The 24,469-nt window shown below is 41.1% G+C and overlaps 2 long non-coding RNA genes across 2 annotated transcripts; both read left to right on the top strand.

Moving 5' to 3' along the window:
- Positions 1–1,176: 1,176 nt before the first annotated feature.
- Positions 1,177–13,280, top strand: LOC120226181. Its single transcript, XR_005526952.1, has 3 exons — positions 1,177–1,469; positions 12,393–12,524; positions 13,242–13,280. It is a non-coding gene; the product is annotated as an uncharacterized LOC120226181 (long non-coding RNA).
- A 135-nt stretch (positions 13,281–13,415) lies between these two features.
- On the top strand, positions 13,416–16,945 carry LOC120226182. The gene is made up of 3 exons (XR_005526953.1): positions 13,416–13,458; positions 15,477–15,733; positions 16,403–16,945. It is a non-coding gene; the product is annotated as an uncharacterized LOC120226182 (long non-coding RNA).
- The last annotated feature ends 7,524 nt before the right edge of the window (positions 16,946–24,469 follow it).

The following is a 24,469-nucleotide window of genomic DNA, read 5'->3' as shown; positions in this document are numbered from 1 at the left end:
AAACCCGGAGACCAGTAGAATCCCCGACACAGCTGGTGAGCATGCGCATTCCTGAGTCCCACCTTCAGAGATTCTGACCGGCGGGTTCGGGGTGGGACCTGAGACTCTGCATTCCTAATAAGCTCCCTGGTGATGCCACTGATGCGAATCGTTGGCCACGCTTTTAGACACTGCCTTCCATCACGCTTCCCTCCCCTGCCCTTCCTCTTTCTTTCCTATTTTGCATTATTTACTGTGGTTTCTCTAGCGCCTACAACAGTGCCTGGCCTATTGTAGATGCTCCAACAAAATGCATTAAACAAATGACAAATATAGCCCCATAAAATAGATGAGAAGACAAGGTTCCAGAAGGATAGGTAACTGGGCCAAGACTACACAACCAAGAGATGGCAGAGAAAGAACAATCACCAGGTATTTGTGGCTTCAGTGCTTTTAACACCCACGCCTCCTTCTCTCACTCCCAGCATGCTCTGGACTGAGGCTAATTTGGACATAGTTCCTTTGGGAACCTGGACATACTGACTACCAGCATCACACAGAGCTCTGAATGGCCCATTCTCTCCTGAGACAGCAAAGGTGAAAATGTAGGAGGAGGCTGATTGGTCTCAGATGGCAAAGGTGGTCTTCTGAGAACCTACAATTCAGCCAGCCCATTCTTTTTTTTTTTTAATTTTTTTTTTTTTTAATTTCTAGGAGACAGAGAGAGAGAGAGAGACAGCTTGAGCAGGGGAGGGTCAGAGAGAGAGGGAGTCACAGACTGAAACAGGCTCCTGGCTCTGAGCTGGCAGTCAGCACAGAGCCCGACGCGGGGCTCGAACCCACGAACCGCGAGATCATGACCTAAGTGAAAGTCGGACGCTTAACCAACTAAGCCACCCAGGCGCCCCAAGCCTATTCCTTTTTAACGCCAGGAAATATCTCGAGAGAACTTTACCAACGCCCTTTCCCTCATTTATTGGACAGCTGACTGGAATGTTGTTCTGCCTCACAATTTGGATTTACCCTCCAAAAAAATTCTTCCTCCAGACCATGGGCAAGCTCTTGAATCTTGTTTCATAATTCCAACTGTCGAAACAGCAGCTATGGAGACCAATGGTTACAATGCATGAGATGCACGATAAATGCTGGAACAAATTAATGGACAAAACATTTTTAAATTGAGCTTTTTACTTTCAGTTAATTATAGATTCTCATACAGTTGTAAGAAATAATACAGAGATATCCCATATGCCCTTTACCCAGTTTCTCAATGGTGACATCTTGCAAAACAAAAGCACAATGTTATCAGTAGGATATTGACATTGATGTAGTCAAGATACAGAGCATTTTCCATCACCACATGGATCCGTCATGTTGCGCTTTTATAGACACACTTCATTCCTACCTGTGTCTCCCTCCTCATCCAGAACACCATGGAAATTGCTAATCTGTTCTCCATTTCAATAATTTTGTTATTTCAAGAACTTTAGGTAAGTGGACTCATATAGCATATTTCCTACTGGGGTTGATTTTTTTCCCCACTTCACACAATCCTCTAGAGATTCGTCCAAGTTGTTGATATATCATGCATTTACTCCTTTCTTGCCAAGTAATATTCCATGGTATTGAAATGGAAGTTTGTTTTACCATTTAACTGTTGAAGGACATTTGGATTCTTTCCAGTTTCTTGCTATTATGAGTGAAACTGCTGTGACCATTCATGGATAGGTTTTTGTGTGACCATATATTTTCCATTTTCTGGAGCAAATTTATCAGGAGTATAATTGCTGGGTTCTAAAATAGTTTATATTTATTTATTTTTTCATGAAACTGCCAAACTATTTTCCAGAGTAGCTGTACTATTTTGCATTCCCATCAGGCAATGGGAATCCATTTCTCTCCATCTGAATGCCTTTGGTGAAAGGTTTTTTTCATGTTTTCTGCCCATTTTCTAGTTGGATTGTTTGTTTTATTACTATTGAGTTTTTAGAATTCATTATGTAATCTAGATATGCTGTTTGCAAATATTTTTTCCCAGTCTACAAGCTTGTCTTTTCATCCTCTTAACAAAGTCTTTCACAGAATGAATGTTTTTTATTTTAATGAAGCCCAGTTTATCAATTTTTCCTTTTATGGACCATGCTCTTGGAGTCAAGTCTATGAACTCTTTGCCTACCTCTAGATCCTGAAGGTTTCTTCTTGTTTTCTTCCAAAAGCTTATAGCTTTACATTTTACATTTCCATTCATGATTTATATGTTGAGTTAATTTTGTGTAAGGTACAGATTTAGATGTTATATTTTTTTGTCTGTAGATGTCCACTTGCTCCAATACTATGGGCGGGATGATCTTTCCTCCATTGAAATGCTTCTACACTTTTGTCAAAAAGTTGAGTATATTTGTGTGTCTACTTCTGGGTTCTCTATTCTGTTCCATTGATTGCTTTTCATCAATACCACCCAGTTTTGATGCACAGAGCTACAAAATAAGTGTTGAAGCTGGATAGACTGATCATTCCCACTTTATTCTTCTTTTACAAAGCTGTTTAGCTACTCTAGCTCCTTTTTCATTTCCATATAAACTTTTGAATGATCTTGTCTCTAGCTACAAAAAGTCTTGCTGATATTTTGATAAGCATTGGGTTAAATATTTCTACCAATTTTCATTTTTTTCATGGGAGGTGTTCAAGCTCACGTCCATATGACACATACCATGTTTTGATTTCTTTCATCAGCATTTTGAAGTTTTTGGCATACAAGTTCTGTATGTGTTTTGCCAGATTTATCTGTAAGTTGTTTCTTTTTTCTGAGCTATTGTGAATGGTATTCTATTTTAAATTTCAGTTGCCATGTGGTCATGACTTCTATATTTCTAATATGTACTACTATACAAAAATTGATTTTTGTGTGTTCTATCCTACGGCTTTTCTGAATTCACTTATTAGTTACAGAATTTGTTTTTTATAGATTTCTGGAGATTTTTTTTTTTTTTAAAGATTTTATTTATTTCTAGGAGAGAGAGAGAGAGACAGCGTGAGCAGGGGAGGGTCAGAGAGAGAGGGAGTCACAGACTGAAACAGGCTCCAGGCTCTGAGCTGGCTGTCAGCACAGAGCCCGATGCGGGGCTCGAACTCACGAACCGCGAGATCATGACCTAAGCGAAAGTCGGACGCTTAACTGACTAAGCCACCCAGGCGCCCGATTTCTGGAGAATTTTTATGTAGGCAGTCACATAATGCGTGACATAGGGACAATTTTATTCCTTCTTTTCAAATTTACTTTTCTTACCTTATTTCACTTTACTTTTTTGCCTTGCCATCCAGCTAAAACTTTCAGTACTATGTTGAATGAGTGAATATTGAATATTGAATAAGTACTGAATGGTTGTCCTTTTGAAATATCCTTGTCTGGTCTCAATCTTTGGGGGAAAGCATTTAGTTTTTTACTATTAAACTTAATGTTAACTTTAAGGTTTTTTATTTGTTGTTTGTTTGTTTTTTTGGTAGATGCTCTTGGTCAGGTTGAGTAGTTCATCTTTATTTCTGTTTTTCTGGAATTTTTATCATGATGCCTGTTGGATATTTCCATGTGATTTTTCTGCATCTGTTGATATGATCACATGATTTTTTTTCTTCTCAGATTATAATGATTGATTTCCAGATAGTCAGTCGGTTTTGCATATCTGGAATAAAGCCCACTTGCTCATGGCATATTATTCTTTTTATTTATCATTAATTTTATTTTCTAATATTTTATTCAAGAGATTTGCTTTTGTATTCATGAGGGGTAATGCTCTATAGTCTCTTTTTTCTTCCTTTTCTTTTTTTCTCTTTCTTTTCTTTTTTTTTTTTTTTTTTTTTGGTTGTCATTTTCTGTCTCTGGTTTTGGTATCAGGGTAATAGTAGCATTATAAAATGAATTCGGGAGTGTACCCTCTTCTATTTTCTTGAAAAGATTGTGTAGAATTACTGTTAATTCTTTAATCATTTGGAAAAACTCTTCAATGAAACCATCTGGACCTGGAGTTCTCTTTTTGAGAGTTTTTTAATTACAAGTTTAATTTTCTTAATAGTTGAAAGGCTATTCAAATTTTCCAATTATCTATTTCATATTGGGTTAATTGTGATAGTTTGTGCATCTTGAGAAATGGGCCTATATCCTCTAAGTTGTCATGTGTATGTATGTAGAGCTGTTTGTAGTATTTCCTTATTGTCTTTTTGATGTCAGTAGGGTTTGGAATGATATTTTCTGTTTCATTCCCAATACTGGTAATTTCTGTCTTCTCTCTTTTTTCTCTTTCAGTCTTTCTAGAGTTGAATCAATTTGGTTGATTTTTTTTTGAAGAACCACTTTTGCACCATTGAAATTCTTTATGTTCTATTTATTACTTTACTTCCTTTGAGCTTCCTCTTTGATTCTTGGATTTTTTTTTAGAAGTGTATTGTTTAATTTCCAAATATTTAGAGATTAAAAAAGTTTACACTGGGTTCTAAAATTCTTCCATTAAAAAAAGTTTTATGATATCTAACATTGCTAATGTAATATGGTACAAGTGACAAACAGTGGCAGATAACTTAGCTATGGGGCTATGCTGTGGGATTAGGGTAAAGCAGTGTCTGATCAGGGCAAAATTTGGCAATGACTTTCTTTTCAGGGAGGTGCCTGAGAGCCTTGACTTCTACGTCTCTGGTACAGGCTCTCAGCAATGGCTGATGGGGCACTGACAGTCATGCTTTTGTGGAGCCTGGGGAGTTCCCTTCTTTTAGTAATGTCTTCACTGGAGATCATTGACAAGTGAGACGCAAACCAGCCTATAATAAGTTATGTCAAAATGAAAACCTCTGGAAACTTAAATGCATATCACTAAGTGAAAGAAGCTATTAGGAAAAGGCTATATACTATATGATTCCAATATGGTAATCTGGAAAAGGAAAACCTGTGGGTACAGTAGAAAGATCAGTGGCTTCCAGGGGCTAGGGGACAGAGAGGGATGAGTAACCAGAGTGCAGAGGAATTTTAGGGGAGTGAAAATACTCTGTATGATACCATAATGGTGGATACATGCCATTGTATATTTGTCAAAATACACAGAATGTATAACACCAAGAGTGAACCCCAATGTAAGCTATGGACTTTGGATGATAATGGTGTGAATGCATTTGTTATTGATTATAAACAAATGCACCACTGTGGTTCAGAATGTGTAGTGTGGGAAGTTGTGTATGGGTGGGGCACAAAGCATATGGAACTCTCTGTATTTTCTGCTATAATCTATTGAATATAAAAAAAACCATCACAGGGGCGCCTGGGTGGCTTAGTCAGTTAAGCGTCCGACTTTCGCTTAGGTCATGATCTCGCGGTTTGTGGGTTCGAGCCCCGCGTTGGGCTCTGCGCTGACTGCCAGCTCAGAGCCTGGAGCCTGTTTCAGTCTGTGACTCCCTCTCTCTCTGACCCTCCCCTGCTCACGCTCTCTCTCTCTCTCTCCTAGGGGGAAAAAAAACCCATTACAATTATATAGCCCCTCACACGCATTAGGATGATTAATACAAAAAGCAAACAAACCCATAAATAATAAGTGTTGCTGAGAATGTGGAGAAATTAGAGCCCTCATGTACTGTTGGTGGGAATGTCAAATGGTGAAATCAATATGGAAAACAATGGCGGTTCCTCAAAAAATGAAAAATAGAACTACCATATGATCCAGTAATTCCACTTCTGTGTATATACTCAAAAGAATTTAAAGTAAGCTCTCAAATAGATATTTATACACCCATGTTCAAGGCAGCATTGTTCATAATAACAAAGAGGTGGAAATAATTCAAGTGTCCCTCAACAGATAATGGATAAACAAAATAGAGTATAAATATACAATAAAATATTATTTAGCCTTCAAAAGAAAGGTAATTCTGACACATACTACAACCTGGATGAACTTTGAGGACATTATGATAAATGAAATAAGCTAGACACAAAAAGACAAATGGATGCCTCTTCTATGAACTACTCAGAGCTGTCAAATTCAGAGGCAGAAGATAGAAAAATGGTTACCGGGGGTTGGAGGAAGGAATAAATGGGGAGTTGTTTAATGGGCACAGTTTCAACTTTGCAGAGTGAAAAGTCTCTGGAGACTTGGTTGTGCAATGATGCAAGTATACTTAACATCACCCTCCATTTAAAAATGATGAAATGGTAAATTTCATGTTACATATATTTTACCACAATTAAACATTTTTGAAAACAAACAAAAAAATTAAAATAAATAAGAAAGCAAGCTCTTGGAAGCAGAAAATTCCAACTAGCTTCAAAAGTTTAGGAGGCTCCATTTAATTTAATCTGACTTCCATTGGAATGCAGTCCCTAGCATTTTTTTAAAATTTAAATTGTAGTGAACATCTAGTGCAAAATTGGTTTCAGGAGTAGAATTCAGTGATTCACCACTTATATACAATACCCAGTGTTCATCACATCAAGTACCTTCTTTAGTACTTCTCACCCACCTAGCCCATACTCCACCTGTTCCCTCCAACGACTCTCAGTTTGTTCTCTACCCTTATGAGTCTCTTATGGTTTGTTTTCCTCTCTCTTCCCCCTGTCTCTTCCCATATGTTCATCTGCTTTGTCTCTTAAATTCCACATATGACTGAAACCTATGGTATTAGTCTTTCTCTGGTTGACTTATTTCCCTCACATTTTTATTTCACAGTAGGCACTGTAGTTTTTCTCTCTCTGGTTCCACTGTCTCTAGAATTTTCCAGTCAACTTTCTGAATAACAGAACAACACTTTCACACGAGGCCCCATTAGAGCACTGTCAGGACAGGCAGAGGCAGGTCTTGGCCCTGAGGGGCTAATAAACTGACACAGATGGATGCTTGCTTACAGAACGTGATCCTGTTCAGATAAAATAGGATGCCATTTTAAATCTAGCCTCTTATTCAAGTCTTTTTTAAAGATAATTGTTACCATTTCATTTATAGCTTATCCCTCAGTTCCAGCACTTTTCCTGTCCAAGTCAAAACTGGTTCTCTTTCACACCCAAAGTGTGTGGGGATGACAAGAGACACTGGCTCATCACCCGGCTGCTAGAGAAACACAATGGAAGTGTGTGATGCAACCTTCTATTCAATAATATAAGCAAAAGTCCAACTAATTTTATTGTTATTGTGGTAAAAAATACATAAGATTTACCATTTTAACCATTTTTTTTTAATGTTTTTTATTTATTTCTGAGAGAGAGACAGCGTGAGCAGGGGAGGGTCAGAGAGAGAGGGAGTCACAGAATCTGAAACAGGCTCCAAGCTCTGAGCTGGCTGTCAGCACAGAACCTGATGCTGGGCTCTAACCCACGAACCGCAAGATCATGACCTGAGCATAGTCGGACACTTAACCAACTGAGCCACCCAGGCGCCCCCCATTGTAACCATTTAAAAATATATAACATCGGTGACATTAGTGTGTTCTCACTGTTGTACAGCCATCACCACCAGCCATCTCCAGAACTTTTTATCAGCTCTGTGTTGAGACTCTGTCCCCACGAAGCAATAAGTCCCCATTTCTCTCAGCATCCCCAGCCCCTGGTCCAGTTTAATTTTTAATTTGTGGCCAGGGTTAAGTGAACCTGGAAGACTTATAAGGTACATGATCTTGATCTCCCTTGCTTCTCTTTTTCAACACAATCCTTTATAATAGACCAAAATTGTGTGTATTAGATTTCCCTCCCTATTTAGTAGAGCAGAAAGCCAGGACTCACAAGCTAATGTCTCTTCCCAACCTGTTTCCTTGCTTCAATTCTTGGTTGTTCTCCAACCCATTGTTAATCATCAGAATCAGGATAAAAACACTTATAGTGTTCTTTATGCTGGCCACTGTTCTAAGTGCATTATGTGTATTGCTTCATTTAATCCATATACTAGAAGGATGAATCCCCTACTTAAAATGAATCTGGGGCTTCCTATTTTAAAAATCATGTTCGGGGCACCTGGGTGGCTCAGTCAATTAAGCGTCTGACTTCAGCTCAGGTCATGATCTCACAGTTCATGAGTTCGAGCCCCGCATAGGGCTCTGTGCTGACAGCTCAGAGCCTGGAGCCTGCTTCAGATTCTGTGTCTGCCTCTCTCTGACCCTCTCCTACTCATGCTGTCTCTCTCTCTCTCTCAGAAATAAATTTTAAAAAAATCACATCTACTTCCCTATCGGCTCTGCCAGATTCTGAGTGATCAGACCTGCCCTCCTGCCTCCCTTCCTCACTCTTTCTCCTCTGTTCAGGCCAACCACACTGCCCTCCCTTTCCTCCTTCTTCAAACATGTCCTCAAGCCTTTGCAGTTCCTCTCCCTTCTCTTGTGTGTCCCAACCTTTGGCAGGACTACGTGGTTTCCCTACTGTAGTTCTTAGAACGTAATACTGTCTTGGAGAGTCTTTCTCAGACCTCTTCATACTGCCCACGGGCCAGGAATTCTTTATCACATCACCCAGTTTATTACCTGAGCAATGCTTATCAGAGTTTTTACCAATTTTGTTGCTTTATTTGTTTGGTTCTCTCTGTGTGGTCATCCCCACTGGGCTGCACCCTCTGTGAGGGCAGATGCTTTATTAGTTTCATGCCTCTATCTCACCAGCACCCAGAAGAGTGTCTGGGATGCCGAGGAGGTCAGTGCCTATGAGTATAATGAGTGGTTGAAAGGATAAATCACATGTGACACAAAGACTCTGACCTTGTAAGTGAGGTTGTTGGGGGACTAAAGTGCATGAGACAAGGTACCTGTTGTACATCCTGAATCAGGCTCCAACTCAAGCTGCTATAATTTATTGTTTCCTGTAGGTTTTAAGTCTGAGATTCCCTTCACCTGGACAGACAGACTGTCCAACCTTAGTCCTTAGTCTTCTTCTTTCAGATCCCTCCCAGGGGACCCATGCAGTACCAAAGACAGAGGAGGTGTATACACAATAAGGTTACCACTAAGAGCTGAGAGACAGGTCTAAACAGCCCCACTGGGGGTCTTTAATACTTCCATGTCCCACTCAGGTAAGGGACCCTTGGGAGTCTCCTGTGGTCTTGCTCTACCTTGGTGGACATGGAGCCATTCTTCTCTGGGTTCTGTCACCTTCCTTGTGTCATTGCCAGGAGAGGACCCGGATGTCTTTCTCTATACTCCCATTCCCAAAGCTCAGGAACTTCTCTCATTGGGTTCCTGGAGAAGAAACTCAGCTGCAGCCCCTGCTTCTGGCTGAGATCCCATCTATTAGTTTTTTTTTTTTTTAATGTTTATTTATTTATTTTGAGAGAGAGAAAGAGAAAGAGAGAGAATGGGCCAGGGAGGGGCAGAAAGAGGGGGAGAGAGAGAACCACAAAGCAGGCTCCACACTGTCAGCACAGAGCCCAATGCGTGGCTCAATCCCATGAACCAAACCGTGAGATCATGACCCGAGCCAAAATCAAGAGTCAAATGCTTAACCTACTGAACCACCCATGCACTCCTTATCTACTGTCTTGCACTCCTAAGGTCTTCTTGTGGCTTAAATTTCTGCAAGATCATGGTCAGAAGGAATTTTATGTTGCCTCTATCTCCCCTCCCCTGAGGCAATGAGTATAAGAAAAAGGAAAATACAAGAGGAAATACATATAATGTTATATCTTATAAAATATCCAGCCACATTTATAAGGCAGCAATCTTTTAACAAAATTAGCTCCCTACTCTTGTCACATTCTTTCTTCCCTCGGAGCTTCACAGATTATCTATAGAGTCAAATGCCATAGGAACATTAAGGCTGACCATGGTGAAATAGCCTCTTCCCTGACCAGCTATTGGCTATGTGGCTTAGACAAATCCAGGTAGGTCCCAAAGGCCCTCTCCAAAGGCCCTAACATGCTGGGGGTGTACAGCTTCAACATATGAATTTAGGGAGTTCACAAACATTCTGTTCATCACACCAGTTTATTTGTTCCCCACATAATGTTTTTGGTGAGGCATGTAAAGTTCTTTTTCCATTTAGTAGGTTCCATGGACAGGCATCCACGGAGTTTATCCAAACTCACATCTGCCTTCTCTACTTGCCATAGCTATTGGATTTGAGGCATTTGTAGCCACAAGTTGGAATGGTCTGGGTTTTGTCCACATTAGCAGACTTCATTTCCCATCCCCTGTTGTGTTCTGGCTTCCAGATGCCTTCCTTGGAGCTATGTGTGAAGCAGGTCTTCTACAATGACTGACTGAAAAGGTCAAGGGCAAGGGCAATGCCTACTAAGTACCTAGAAAGAGAATTAAGAGACCATCTTTATTTCCTATAACTCTCTTCTTGTGGTCCTGCCTTACTACAATTTTTTTTAACTTGTCACTATGGAAAAATTTTAACAAATGTAAAAGTAGTCAGAATAATAAAATTAATGCCCATGGATCTGTCACCCAGAGCCAACCACCATTACCCCCTGGCCAATCTTATTCCATCTATGTGCCCATCCATCCCCCCATCCTAAATTATTTCAAGGCAAAGTGCAGACATTATATCATTTCTTCTGTAAATATTTCAGTACTCATTCCTAAAAGATAAGATCTTTTTACTCTGCCATACCCAAAATACCATTATTATACCTGAATTTATTTAAAAAGTCACTCCTTAATATTGTCAATTGTTATATATCCTATTATGAATTATTATATATGTTATTATCTCATCCTTAATATACATACTTTTATAGTTTATATTTGAATTTATTCCAATAAGGCTCACACATTTTCATTGTTTGATGTATCTGACCAGTATTTATAGGTTTCCTGTTTTCGTTTCTTCTTGAAATCTTCCTTTTAGGGAACTGTATCATTTATCCCATCAAATTTTCCACACTCTGCATTTTTCTGATTGTGTTTCTGTGAGCAGATGAGTATATTCTTCCCTTTTTTGCATTTCCTATAAATTGTAGAGACTTTTGGTAAGGGCACATTCTAGGTTCACCTGGGTGGCTCAGTTGGTTAAGCATCTGACTTCTGATATTGGCTCAGATCATGATCATGTGGTTCTGAGATTGAGTCCCACATGGGGCTCTGCTCTGGGTATGGAGCCTGTTTGGGATTCTCTCTCTCCCTCTCTCTTTCCTCCCCCCTCTTTCTTCATTTGTACTCTCTCTCTCAAAATAAATAAACATTAAAAAAAGACCACATCCTAGATGGTGCCCTACTCTAGGTTCTCTAAAATAGGACTGTTCAATAGAACTTTCTAATGATGGGAATATTCTATATTTGTGTTGTAGAATTATGGTCCACTAGTTCATGTGGCTGTTAAGCCCTTAAAATGTGGCTAGTGCAACGAAGGAACTGAGTTTTAAATTGTATTTAATTATAATTAAACAAACTTTAAAATTTAAAGCCCTTCATGTGGCTGGTGGGTGCCAGATTGAATAACACAGCTCTAGAGTTTTCAAAGGCACTATTGGTTTGGTGAATAAAAAATATGGCCAGTGGGGCTGGAGTTAGGCTTGTGACAGACTATCTTTACAAAATAAACAATCCAGTAACTAATTTGTTGTTCTTTGTTGTACCCATCAGTGCCTGGAAGGACCAGAGTTCAGATCCAGAACCTGCAACTTGTTCTTTGTTTGTTTGTTTTGTTTGTTGTTTGTTGTTTGTTTTTTGTACAGGTGGGAACTCAGTCCTGTGTGCATCTCTTACAGGCTGGGATGTGGGTATAGGCTTCCTCCACCACTTCATCTATAGGTGTCCTCAGTGGCCTTAACCCCCAAAGATCCTCAAGAAATATGCACTGATTGTACATAATTCTCATGGATGTCTTCTGTTCAGAAGAACCTTTTGAATATACTTGGTTTTAAGTTTTCAAGTAGGTATGAACTTTCTTAAGAAGCATCTTACCATAGAGCGAAAGTGAAGAAAGGTAGGATGTTATCTGACTAAAGATGCCATTATTGGAAGACCAGTGACACCATGGGATCTGGCTGCTCCTGGGCCTGACATGGGGGTCAGTCTCATGGAGTGTGAGATCATGATCTGAGCCAAAAGCAACAGTTGGATGTTTAACAGACTGAGCCACCCAGGGGTCTCCGAAAAAAAAAAATCACTTTAAAAGAGATTTGCCAGAGGTAATAGAAAGTTATGAGAGTAAGTGTATCAGATGGCTTTACATGCAAGTGATAGAACTTGATTCCATTCGCTTTAATAAAGAGGAAACTGCAATATGATTTCACTTAGAAGTTGAAGGCAGGGCCTGGATTGGGTATTTTCCTTCTGCTATTCTCTGATGGCTTGTTCTGAGGCTGGCTCTTCTCATGGTCATAAGATGGCTGCTAAAGCTCCAGATATCACATCCAAACTTAACTATGTCCAGATGACAAAGATAGAGCATCCCATCTGAATGACTTTTTGCTGCCCTTAATCAAAGGAATAAATCTTTCCTCAAATTCCCATTGCAGTTTTCTTCTTATCCATTGGCTAGAATTGCATCACATGTGTATGACTAAGGCAATTGCTGGCGGAAGAGATGCAACTTCATGAGACTGGGGCTGGAAACATCTCCCTTGAGATCCAGGGTTATGCAGAAGAAGGTGGGTCCCTGAACAAAATTTGTGCTCTCTTTGGAGAGAGGAAGGAGTATTGGCTATTGGCACGGTAGATCAGATGTTCTGTGGCTTGATGATTATACACTTTGAAATCTCTGTTTAAGAAAAGGCATGCAAAATTATGAAAACAAAATTAAGAATGAAAAATAAACATCATAACAGTCTTGGGGTGCCTGGGTGGTTCAGTTGGTTGAGCATCTGACTCTTGATTTTGGCTTAGGTCATGATCTCAGGGTTGTGGGGTCAGGCCCTGTAGGGGGCCCCATGGTGAGTGTGGAGCCTGCTTGGGATTCTCTCCCAACCCCCTTCTGCCCCTCTCCCCCACTCACACTCTCTCTGTGGAAAAAAAAAACCTAACTAAACAAATGGTAACATTTCCAGTAATTGCCTGGCACATCCCTCTGAAACATTTTCTTGGAAAACCTCTTCACCTGACAGTGAATTGTGTATCATTTCTTTAGCAATGATAGAAGGACCATTCAGACTTTTCTCAACATGGTGGATCAAAAAGATTTTTAATTGATAGTTTATAAAAGTTTCTTTCAGTTTGACAACTTGCTTATTGGCAATGTCATGTAAAGATTTAGGGTTGCTACCAAACTTGAAGAAACCACCATCCAGTTTCTTTTATAAATGAATCGTAAGATCTCCAGGTATTTCTTTTTTTTTTTTAATTTTTTTTAATGTTTTATTTATTTCTAGGAGAGAGAGACAGCGTGAGCAAGGGAGAGTCAGAGAGAGAGGGAGTCACAGACTGAAATAGGCTCCAGGCTCTGAGCTGGCAGTCAGCACAGGGCCCGACGCGGGGCTCGACGCGGGGCTCGACGCGGGGCTCGAACCCACGAGCCGCAAGATCATGACCTAAGAGAAAGTCGGACGCTTAACCGACTAAGCCACCCAGGCGCCCCAAGATCTCCGGGTATTTCAAGTTGTCTTGTGTGTTGGCTAATCTCAAGCACACTTTCCATTCATGATACTCATAAAAGAGTTCATTTTCAATGTCCTCATTGTAATGTGTCTTATAAGTTTTGCGCTGAATTTGTTGTTAGTCTTTGGTGCCAAATTATTAAGATAATAAAATTGTTTCCAATGCATCCACATAATTTGAACTATTAATCATGTTATCAAATAATCCCCAGAGGCTCTTCATTACTTTTATCCTCAATTTATCTTTTCTTCTTAATACATTGCTGCTTTAAAAAATATATGCTGGGTGTAATCCAAATAGTTCCTAAACCTCACTATTTTCTTTTAACCAGTGCCAATTTACCTTGAAGTGAGCCATATAAACCTATTCTGGTAAACACAATCTAAGTGTATTCTCAACCTAACTTCCTCATCAGTACACAATAAACCACCTACTGACACTCTGCTACCATTTATCATGAGGGGAAATGTGAGTGAAGAAAACAGGGGTAGAAAATGAAGGTGGTTATACTTAATAGTGGTGAAAATTCTTACCCACACAGTTAACCTTGAAGGTGAGATCTTCCTTTTTCTTGGCTTTGGAAAGGAGCCCAGCCAAGTGAGTGGCCTGGGAGCTTAACCTTCAATGGCTTCATGGTAAAGGGTAAGTCTACATCTGCCTTCCACGTAGAAAACCACCAGAGTCTGCTGGTATAACATAAGGAGAGTCAGACATCATTAGGAGCAGTGAATTGAGGAGAGTCGCAACCGGGGATTGGAGGAACCAAGCCAAAGCTGGTTTCTAGAAAGACCTGAACTTGGGAAAATGGAGACAGGAGACATGAGACCCTGGAGGAAATGCTATAATGTTTGGTGAGTGAGCAGATGTAGCAGATGAGCACGGGATGAATTACTTATGCATCCCAGATGATCAAGGCTGGACCAGCAGGCAGATGGACATCACTGATGGGGATAAGGAGTTTGGAAGGGTGGGACTGTTACATCCTGGTAGGGGCACAGCATGACTTAATAAAGCTGGTCAAGGGGAGTTGAGTAGCTGAGCCTTCTGCTGGTGTTGGCTTATTCTTTAGAGTGTGGCAAAGCTGGAAGGGAACCCAGTTTTTCTGACTCTCCTTTTACTCCAGGCTGCCGCCAAATAAAACCTTTACCTCATGCTAAGCATTCCAAACTGGAAAAAGGCATTCGTTCTTGCCTAGGGAGAGCCTTCCTGGGAGGTGGCTCATCAAGTTCTCATGGTGGGTGGCTCCCCTTATTGATGGTCTTATCAGTGGTAGGGTATCTGTGCAGGGTGCAAAGAACATCCATTAAGCAGGGGAGGGAGAAACCTATTGTATTAAATCTTTTTTTCTCCTTTCAGTTTTTTTCCCTCCTGCCTCCCACAGACAGCTGGTATCAGTGCCAAAACATGCATTTTAGTGCCTTTAAGCAAAACTAATTCTGCCAGGGAGAATTCTGACACTAAGCTTTCTGTTTCCAACCCCCTTAAAAAACGTTCATCAAATTTTCACCATGCAAAGATTGAAGTGTTTCAGTTACTGAAACAGCTCAGTGATGATTGTCATTGATGTTTTTTAAAGGGGATACTCATTCACTCATTCAACAAATACTTAGCAAATATTGCAATGTGACAGACATTGCGCCTGACACAGTCACAGTTCCTGCCATCTTGGAGACCCTCATGAAATAAATCACAAACAAATGTAAAATCACCTAAATGAGAGGCACAGACTTGCCCAATGTTCATCCATTACACAAATATACTACTGTGTCAGTGTGAAGATATTTAAATGTGTCCACACGACATTCTCCTTGAATGGTCACCATCCTGTCCTTCCCTCTGCATATACAGATGATTTTTCGCCCTTCAAAAAATGAAGTCGTGTACCTTCCTTGAATTGGGCTGTCCTTGAAACTTGCTTTGAGCCCAAGAAGCTGTGAAGAGATCTCTATGAGACTTTTTGGGCCAAGGCCTTAAGAGAACACATGGTTTCTGCTTCTCCCCTTTCCAAGTTATCTGCCACAGAAAAAGCCCAATATGTTGAGACCACAGTGCTGTGAGGAAACCGAGCTAGCAGTGGGGAGAGGCCGCTTGTAGAGAATGATGTTCAGTCAGGTCCCAGCTCTTCAGCCTTCCCAGCCAAGACGTCAAATGTGACTAAAGAAGCCACCTCCTCTTGGGCATTCTTATCCCAGTGGACACTATACGGAGCAGAAAAACTACCCAGAGGAAACCAGTGCAGATTGCAAAATGAGAATAAGTGGTTATGGTAAGTTATTAAGTTTGGGGGAGGTTTGTTACACAACAATAGAGCATTAAAGCAGCAGTATAGCTGCTGCCTTGAGCCCCTTGAGTGTCCCCTCCCTTGTGACCTAGGCCCCTCAGATCTGTCTCCAGCACCTCCAGGACTGCTCCCCACCATGAGTTAGCACTCAACAGTCAATTCCTGGCACAGCAGGAAGCTTCCCATTTCTTATTCCAGAGTCCATTCTGGGATCTATGTTCTTTTGGCTGATGTCTGCACATTGCCAGTAAATAAATGCTTTGAATAACTTCACTGGGGGCTGAGTGGCATAGGGTTGTAGAGGGTGGTCTTTGACCTATTCAGAGAGGCCACGGAAGGATTCTCCAAAGAAGAGATCTGAAGTGTGTGAAAGTATTAATTTGGGGAGAAGGGAGAGAAGGCATGACCATAGAGAAGGCAGGTAAGGGAGCTCTGTGGTGTGACAAGAGACAGCAGAAAGAGGAACTGAAAGAAGGCCAGTGTGACTGGTGTACACAGAACAAGAGGAATGTGAAGGGTCTGGACCTTGTAATTCTACTCCCAGAGTACAGCTGATTAAACTAGAGAGTTCCCCTCTTTAGGCTGACCAATGACCAAGTAGAGTGCTATATGCTGCAAGGTGACTAGCCAACTGAATCAGGTCCTTTCTTTCAGAGAGTTCAAATCAGATGTACCAAAGGAGTCCACTGATCAAGAGCAGAATTGCAGCTGAACCACTGTCATGGCAGACCTTGGCTGGGGCAATGGACACCTCTTCCTGGTTGAAGACTGACCTCTAGAACTGCTATAGAGCAGAGGTGGCCTGTAGGCCAGCTGGTGCAGACATTACACCTTTTTTAAAATTCTGCCCATATACACAGGATATCCAGAACAATGTTTTATTATTAAATTAGTTATTAAAACTGAAATATCCAAAGTTTTCAAATAGAAAACTTTCCAACATTTAGACATTTTTTGAGTATTTCAGTCATACTTATCTATGGCACTAGTAGATGAAAGTAAGTAGTAACTACTTGCATTAGTTAGAGTGTATGCAGTACACACCAGTTTATAACAGTTTCCACTGCTCACTATGGTGATCTCTCAACACTTGAGGCCAGGGGCAGTTGCCATATATCATCCTACAGAGGTCCTGCTGCACAAATTCACATTACCTCCCAATCCTAGAGGCATTGGACATTGCGATCTCCTGTTGAGATAAGCTGGCTGCCGTTGTTAATGGAAGACCCTTGATGTCCTCTAGGTTCTGTGTGAGGTAGGACTGTGAGATTTAACAAATATAAAAATAATAAGAACAACAAAATAAAAGAGGACACCCAGTTAAATTTAAGTATCAGATAAGCCACAAGTGATTTTTTAGTGTAAGTGTGTCCCCAGTGTTGTATTTTCTCCTTCGTGGGAGGGAGGCCAAACCATATTTATGGCTGAGAATAATGATGTCCTGGCCTCGGTCTACCCTGGATGCAGGCCCTCATCAATTGGGACAACTTTGAATGAGGCCCTGCTTCTTGCACCAGAAGTGCCACACAGCACAGAGGCCAGTGAGCAGCCTTCTGAGTAGGATAATTTGGACACGTGGTGACAGTATCCCAAATGTGGGAATTTCTGTCCTGGGGATGCATGACCCTCTTAGCACATGGGTTTACTCACCAGCCTGGAGACTCTCTAAATTCCTTCATGTGGGTTTTTATGGAGGTTGCATTGAATAAACATGGTTGATTAAGTCATTGACCATTGATGATTAATACAATCCCTGGTTCCTTCCCCCTCCCCAGAGGTTGGGGGTGGTGGTACTAAAGTCCTAGCCCACTTTTCACAAGCATTACTAATCTGGCAACACTCCCCACCCCTCATCTTCTAAGAATCAGCTCATTCGAATAAATTTGGATATGATTGAAAGAGGCTAAGTATGAATAACAGAAGATACTTCTCTTGCCCCATTACTTAGGTAATTCTAAGGGTTTTAAGAGCTTTGTGCCAGGAACCAGGCAACCAGGGACAAAAACCATGTATCACAATATCACAGCTGGAATGGAGAGGGAAGTGACAAGGTGACAGTGTGGATGGCTGGAGAGAGCAGGGGCAGAAGGAATCAAATATGTTGGTGACACTTCTGTGGTAATTAGATAGTGGCACCGCTGTCTGGGGGCTTTATGTCCAAGGAAACTGGAAGGAGGAGCTGCTCCAAAGAGAAGGGCACTACCTTTCTAGATGTATCGATTTTGAGGTGCAGTCAAAAGGAAAAGTCCAGTGAGTGGCTGAAAATTCCTTTAAGAGCAACTAACATTTAATCTGGGCTTACTATGTGCTTCCTGTTCTAAGAACTTTACACATGTTAATTCCTTTTAATTTTTTATTAACAATTTTTTTTTTAACATTTATCCATTTGAGAGACAGAGCACAAGCTGGGGAGGGACAGAAAGAGGGAGACACAGAATTGGAAGCAGGCTCCAGGTTCTGAACTGTCAACACAAAGCCCAACACAGGGCTCAAACCCAAAACCATGAGATCGTGACATGAGCCAAAGTCTGATGCTTGACCAACTGAGCCACCCAAGCTTCCCACACATAATAATTTCTTAAATCCTCACAAAACTTCTATGAAAGAGATCCTACTATTATTCTTTCCACTTTATAGATAGGAAGCTGAATAACAGACATTTAGTAACTGGTCTAAAGTCACACAGCTAGTGATATTCTACCCTAGCTGTCCCCTAATGCCTTTGCCACACTTCCTCCCACCTTAGCCCCAGGGATTTGCTCCTCTGCTCCCCTTCTAGTTTATCAAATCAGTCTAGAGATGAGAAAATATGTTTTATTTGTATCATATTACTTAATTAAAATATTGTAAGGGAAAATATACAATTAAAAGCAGACATCAAAAATTAAGTTATATTTACATATAAAAAATTGAGCTGGGTTCTGGCCATGTGGCACAGTTGTTTTGTGGCATCTAATTAGGATACTTTAATTTTGCCATTGCCATCTTGGTATTTAATTTTAGTGGAGAAAAGTAGTGAGATGAAGCATGAATAATAATATTGTGTCTTTGAAGAGCCTCTTAAACTTGCTTAAAGTTATTAACAATAATATATTAATTAACTAATTATTACAAGCTTTATAGTGTGAATCCATGGCAGTTTTGTTACAGGAGTAGCTAAAATTAAGTTCCTACCAGGGATTCCAATGTACTTCATCTTCAAAAATATGTTTATTGGGCACCGGGGCAGCTCAGTAGGTTAAGCCTCCAACTTCAGCTCAGGTCATGATCTCAAGGTTCGTGAGTTCAAGCCCCAAATTAGGACTGCTGCTGTCAGCACAGAGCCTGTTTTGGATCCTCTGTCCCTCTCTTCCTCTGCCTCTACCCTGCTCATTCTCTCCCTCCCTCCTTCTCTCTCTCTCTCAAAAATGAATAAACATTCATTAAAAAAACAGGATTTTTATTTTCAGAAATAGGGGTATATTCTGTCACCAATTATCATCTGTCAGTCACACAAGACAATGTTATGAATCTCTAATTGGTTGTGGTTTCCAAAATAATTTCTATTTTAACACTCAACCAAGGATGCAAGATATTTCCAGAGTTTGTTTTGAGTACCAACTAGATGACTTTGCTTAAAGGACCATGAGGACTGTTTCAGACAAGGAATCTTCAAAGCTTTTCTCTTAACCATGGCAGGAAGAAGAGGATGTGAGCTGTTTCTTTTTTTTAATCTATTGAAAGTTTCTGTTCTAGTTTATTTTAATCTAAAAGGTTTTTTTGTGCTGGTACCAAATCCCAGTGATCATGAGAGAGCTTATGTCTTTCTGTTGGACTCACCAACTTGAATGATGATCTATCAGCTTTGGAGATTTGAACTTCTGAGATTAAAGACAGCTGTGCAGAGAAAAAATCTCTCTCACCCCATGTTCTACCATTCCCATGGAAATAAATATGCTTAGAGCTGAGCCAGCTTAGACACAGAGGAGTCAACACTGGAACATTTATCTGAAAAGAAAACCCAGGAGAGACCCTGACATATCTTGGAAAGGCTTCTAAAAATCTAGACATGACTATAGTTCAAAGGCTCGTGTTTTCTCCTCCCCTTCTATAGAGGACAGGCTCTCTCCTGGGGCAGTAGCTCTCGATATTCAATCCTGAGGCTAACTTCTGGCTCTGCCATCAACTAGTGAGGTGGAGGGCTACTCAGGGAGCCCCAGGTCCTTCATTTGTCAAGAAATTACTTTTTGGGGCTACTGTAGAAAGGAAAGAGGAAAGTGAGCTTGGAAATCCCAGCACAGTGATGGTCACTAAATCAAAATTAAATAAAGATTCAACAGAATGTTAGCACCTCCATTCTTGGGCACATTCACTGGTAGAGGGAGGCTGTGACCTGGAATGCCAGAAAACATTATACTTGCAATGATAATTTCTCTTGTGAACATTTTAATGTTTTAAATGTCTATTCATTTTTGAGAGACAGAGAGAGAGACAGGGTGTGAGCAGGGGAGGGGCAGACAGAGAGGGAGACATAGCATCTGAAGCAGGCTCCAGGCTCCCATCTGTCAGCACAGAGCTGGCACGGGGCTCAAACTAACAAAACCTGAGCCAAAGTCGGACGCTTAACCAACTGAGCCACCCAGGCACCCTGCTTTTATGAACATTTTAATATACGGATACAGACATATTCTGTGAAGGCTGTATGTTAGATTAGAAATGGTAAACATAGGGGCACCTGGGTGGCTCATTCAGTTGCGCATCTGTCTCAGGTCATGATCTCATGGTTCATGGGTTCAACCCCTACATCAGGCTCTGTGCTGACAGCGCAGAGCCTGGAGCCTGCTTCAGATTCTGTGTCTTTCTCTCTTTCTCTGCCTCTCCCCTGTCATGCTCTGTCTTTGTCTCTCAAAAATAAATAAACATTAAAAAAACATTAAATGGGTGGTTTGTGAGGACACAGAAGAGGAGCAGTGGTATAAGAACTGGCAAGTGCAAGATAAGGTAATATATATCCAGTACCCAGTCCCTCCTGTGATTTTCAAGTCTAAATGGAAATAAATAGAAAAATAATTATGTGAAAAGAATTTAAGACTTTGATTCAAACCTTTGACACAAACTTGTTTTTTTTATTTTCTTTAAATGTATGTATATATGTACACATGCATTTAGTTCAGGGAAAGGATCTCAATGGGCTATTAATTTAAAACCCTGTGAGGACAAGGTGTGTTCCTGCTTCTTAGAACAGTGCCTGTCTCTAATGAGCATCTGTTGAATGAATGAGTATATAAGCAATGAGTCAATTAGCATATACCCAACCACTGTTGAAAAAAAAGCCTAGGGAATAACCAGAATGAGGTTTTAATCATATTTGTTTTGTTTTTAGCAACATATATTGCATATTTTAGCTTGGTTTCTTTGGGAGAATTTGTGTGTGTGTGTGTGTGTGTGTGTTTCAAACTGTTGTCTGTTCTTATAAAATTTTGTGTGTTCTTTGTGGAGTGATTGTGTTCCAAAAGACTCAGACCTGATATAGTGAGGATTTCTGGAAGCTTATGGAGATAAGGAGTGTATCTTTCACCCTTCACTTTGTGCAGCAGACAGATCTATAAGAGCAAACTGGTCTACATGAAGCTATGTGTAAATATGACCATTCCTTAACATGCTGAAGTGGACAAATATTATCAGCAATCACTAGGTGTCAGTGATTTGCAAGGGAGCAAGCAGTATGGGAATGGAGGTTCTTGATGTCAATCCCCATGGTAGAAAGTGCTCTTTTGTCATGCGATGGTGGCCTAGGCCATGGAAAGAGGGCTTTCTCTCTCTCTGCCTTCTCTCAGGGCCTCATGGCAAAAGTCTGCACTCCAGAAATAAAGTAGGAGAACTGAACTTTGAGATATGGTGGCAAGGTAGGACCCTGGGAAGGGAATTCCTGGGACCTGAGTAAGATAAGCATGTGGGCTAGACTATTAAGCAAATACACCCATTGAACAAGGTCATCCATAAGGGTACTTCCATGACTAGCTGGGCTTTTGGGGAAATGAATCCAACAGATTCTGGTCATGTCAGTCATTCAGCTGGGTGACTGGGTTGGAAAATTATTTAATGGTTTTTGAAGTAAAGGGTCTGGTGCTGTATGAATCTCCTTCTCATCATAAATATCTCTTCTTGCTGGGAGTGGTTTTCAGGTTCAAGAGGCTTAATTTCATCATCTTTCATCTTGTCTGTGTTTCCCCCCTTGTTAAGAGAATAGAATTATGTCTCTCAGGTCTTTCCTTTACTTGCCTTACTAAAATGGCAAATCTGTAGCAGATAATCTGGAAGAGGAAAGGATTAGGATGTGGCATTTATTAATAAAGGGATTGGTTGTCTCTGTGAAGCATTTGCGTATGTTATTGCATTCATTCCTCTTGACAACTGTGACACATGAGTATGAGTATCCCCATTTCACAGATGTGAAAACCAAGACACAGAAGGCTAAGGCTCTTGTGTAATCTTAGGAATGAGGGCATGGAACCTAGAATTATTTGGCTCTAGAATCCCTGCAATTTCTTTCATGGCATCTTCCTGTGCTTCACTCCTGCACCTGTTTTTCCACCTTCTCTCTGGATAGATATGCATGAGGTAGCATCAAAAGCATGAGAAATGTGCAGATGTGCAGGTGGTATGGGGGAGCAGGGGCCATCTTGGTGAAGACTGATCTCCTGCCCTTTTCCTGCTTCTGCACTCTCTGCCTCCTCTCTGCCTCCCCCACCCCTCAGCGATCTGTCTCTGAAAGCAGTCACAACAAGGGATTTGTCACTTGAGATCAAACCAGTGATCCATCCAGCTCAGTTTCCTGCCTCTTGAGTTTGGCTGAGTCATGACACTTGAGCAGGAGGCAGGATGCTGAGCAGCCCCAAGGCGAGCCAACAATATTGCATGGTGTTCGTGGGACCAAAACATTCCGGCTGACCCCAGACCCGTGCATGCCCCAAAGCAGCAGATTTAATGAAGCAAGTGGCCAGGTGAGGTCACAGACCAAATTCCAGGCATGTTTTGCCCACACTGGCTTGAAGGGTCTCCTTGCATCTCTCTGTCAGATTTATAGACACATCTGAATCTCATTTTTAAAATTCCAGCCCCTGAGTTTTGATATATTCCTTTCTAGTACTTTTCTGCTGTGGTCTGAGAAGCGAAAGGAATATTTGCATCTGTGTTGCAATTAACAGAAGAGGAAATTTTTAAATGGTCTTTAAAATTATTGTAATACCATGTATAATGTTGGCATTTTAAGGCACAGGAGAGAAATGGTAATCTGTTTTTTTATACATTTAAAAAAATGTTTATTTATTTTTGAGAGCGGGAGCAACAGAGTGAGAGCAGGGTAGGGGCAGAGAGAGAGGGAGACAGAGAATCTGAAGCAGGATCCAGGCTCTGAGCCATCAGTAGAGCCTGACGTGGGGCTAGAACCCACAAATTGCGAGATCATGATCTGAGCCGATGTTGGATGCTTAACTGACTGAGCCACCCAGGTGCCCTGATAATCTGTTTTTTAAAATGTTTTATTGTTTCAAGTGGAGTTGGTTTATATCCACCATCTTGTCTTTCATGTCATCTTTAAATTACCTCCCCACCACTTAGGCAGGCTGACTGCTTCTGAAAGCCGTTGAGATCGTATGCCCTCAGTAAGGTTAACAGCTTGACAACAAGACAGGTGAAAAGGGCCATTTCAGTGGCCAGGCTGGAAGATTCTGGGTCAGATACTGGAACGAACCTGAGTCCCAGGGGCTAGTTTGGCCCTGGCTATCGCAGGCGAGTGGGGAGTGAAAGAGCTTTGAGCCTAGGTCCCAAATCAGATGTGGGGGCTTGTGTGGGTATTGAAGGACAAGACCCAAAGCCCCAAGGCCATGGGGAGTAAAGATCCATTCCTTGGGTCTCCACGGTAAGCAGGTTAGCTGTTGTCTCCTCATGTCTGCAGTGGGTCATCTGTGACAGACGCCGGACAGGACTGAATACTTGTCAGAATCTCTGTCAGTGTGGGTGCTTTACTTGGCCAAGGAACTTGCTACTGATTCCCTTGACTCCTTTATTGCGGGGAGTATAAATTTTGGTCTATTCTTTTCACACTTCTTTTGTGCTCATTTTTCTCTTTATTGTGAGGCGGAATTAAGTCTGGCACATAGGAGTTATGGGGATTTAGTCAAAAGAACAACACCCCCCTTCCTCTTCACCACTTCTTTCCTTTATCATGAACTGAAAAAGTGGATCTCTGGATCTTGCCTGGAACTTTTTTCTCAAATGGCCACGGTCGCAATGCTAGTGGCCAAACTTCAGAGAGAGCCTCTGAATGATTTCATATCCAAGCACTTCCGGGCGAGCCGGTACCAGGTGCCCAGATTATCATGGTCAGTGTTATCTGGAATGTGAACCAAGCCCAGAGTCAGGCTGGTTGAGAAGAAGGCAGGTTTGCTTTAGGAGTGGTGGTCAAGAGTTCAAGTTGATTACATTGGCATTTTTCTTTGGAAAGTTGCAAAGCAGTGACATTAAAATATCCTCCCTGCTAATGAAAGGTTTTAATAGAGCAGGGGCAAAGGACGTTAATGAGCATCATGGCACCCTGGTTGCTGAATTAATGACTAAGTGAGGGAGTCCCAGACGCCAGGCTTATCTGCCATTAGGCATCTCTGAGCGGGCAGGAGGATCAAACTGACAAGCATCACCGTGGAGATGATTGAGTTTCTCAAGCAGCCTGTGTTATTTTAA

Source organism: Hyaena hyaena, unplaced genomic scaffold, assembly GCF_003009895.1.
Source record: "Hyaena hyaena isolate Hyena2069 unplaced genomic scaffold, ASM300989v1 scaffold_1614, whole genome shotgun sequence".
In the NCBI taxonomy this organism is placed as follows: domain Eukaryota; kingdom Metazoa; phylum Chordata; class Mammalia; order Carnivora; family Hyaenidae; genus Hyaena; species Hyaena hyaena.
This window is presented reverse-complemented; position numbering and strand designations above follow the sequence as displayed.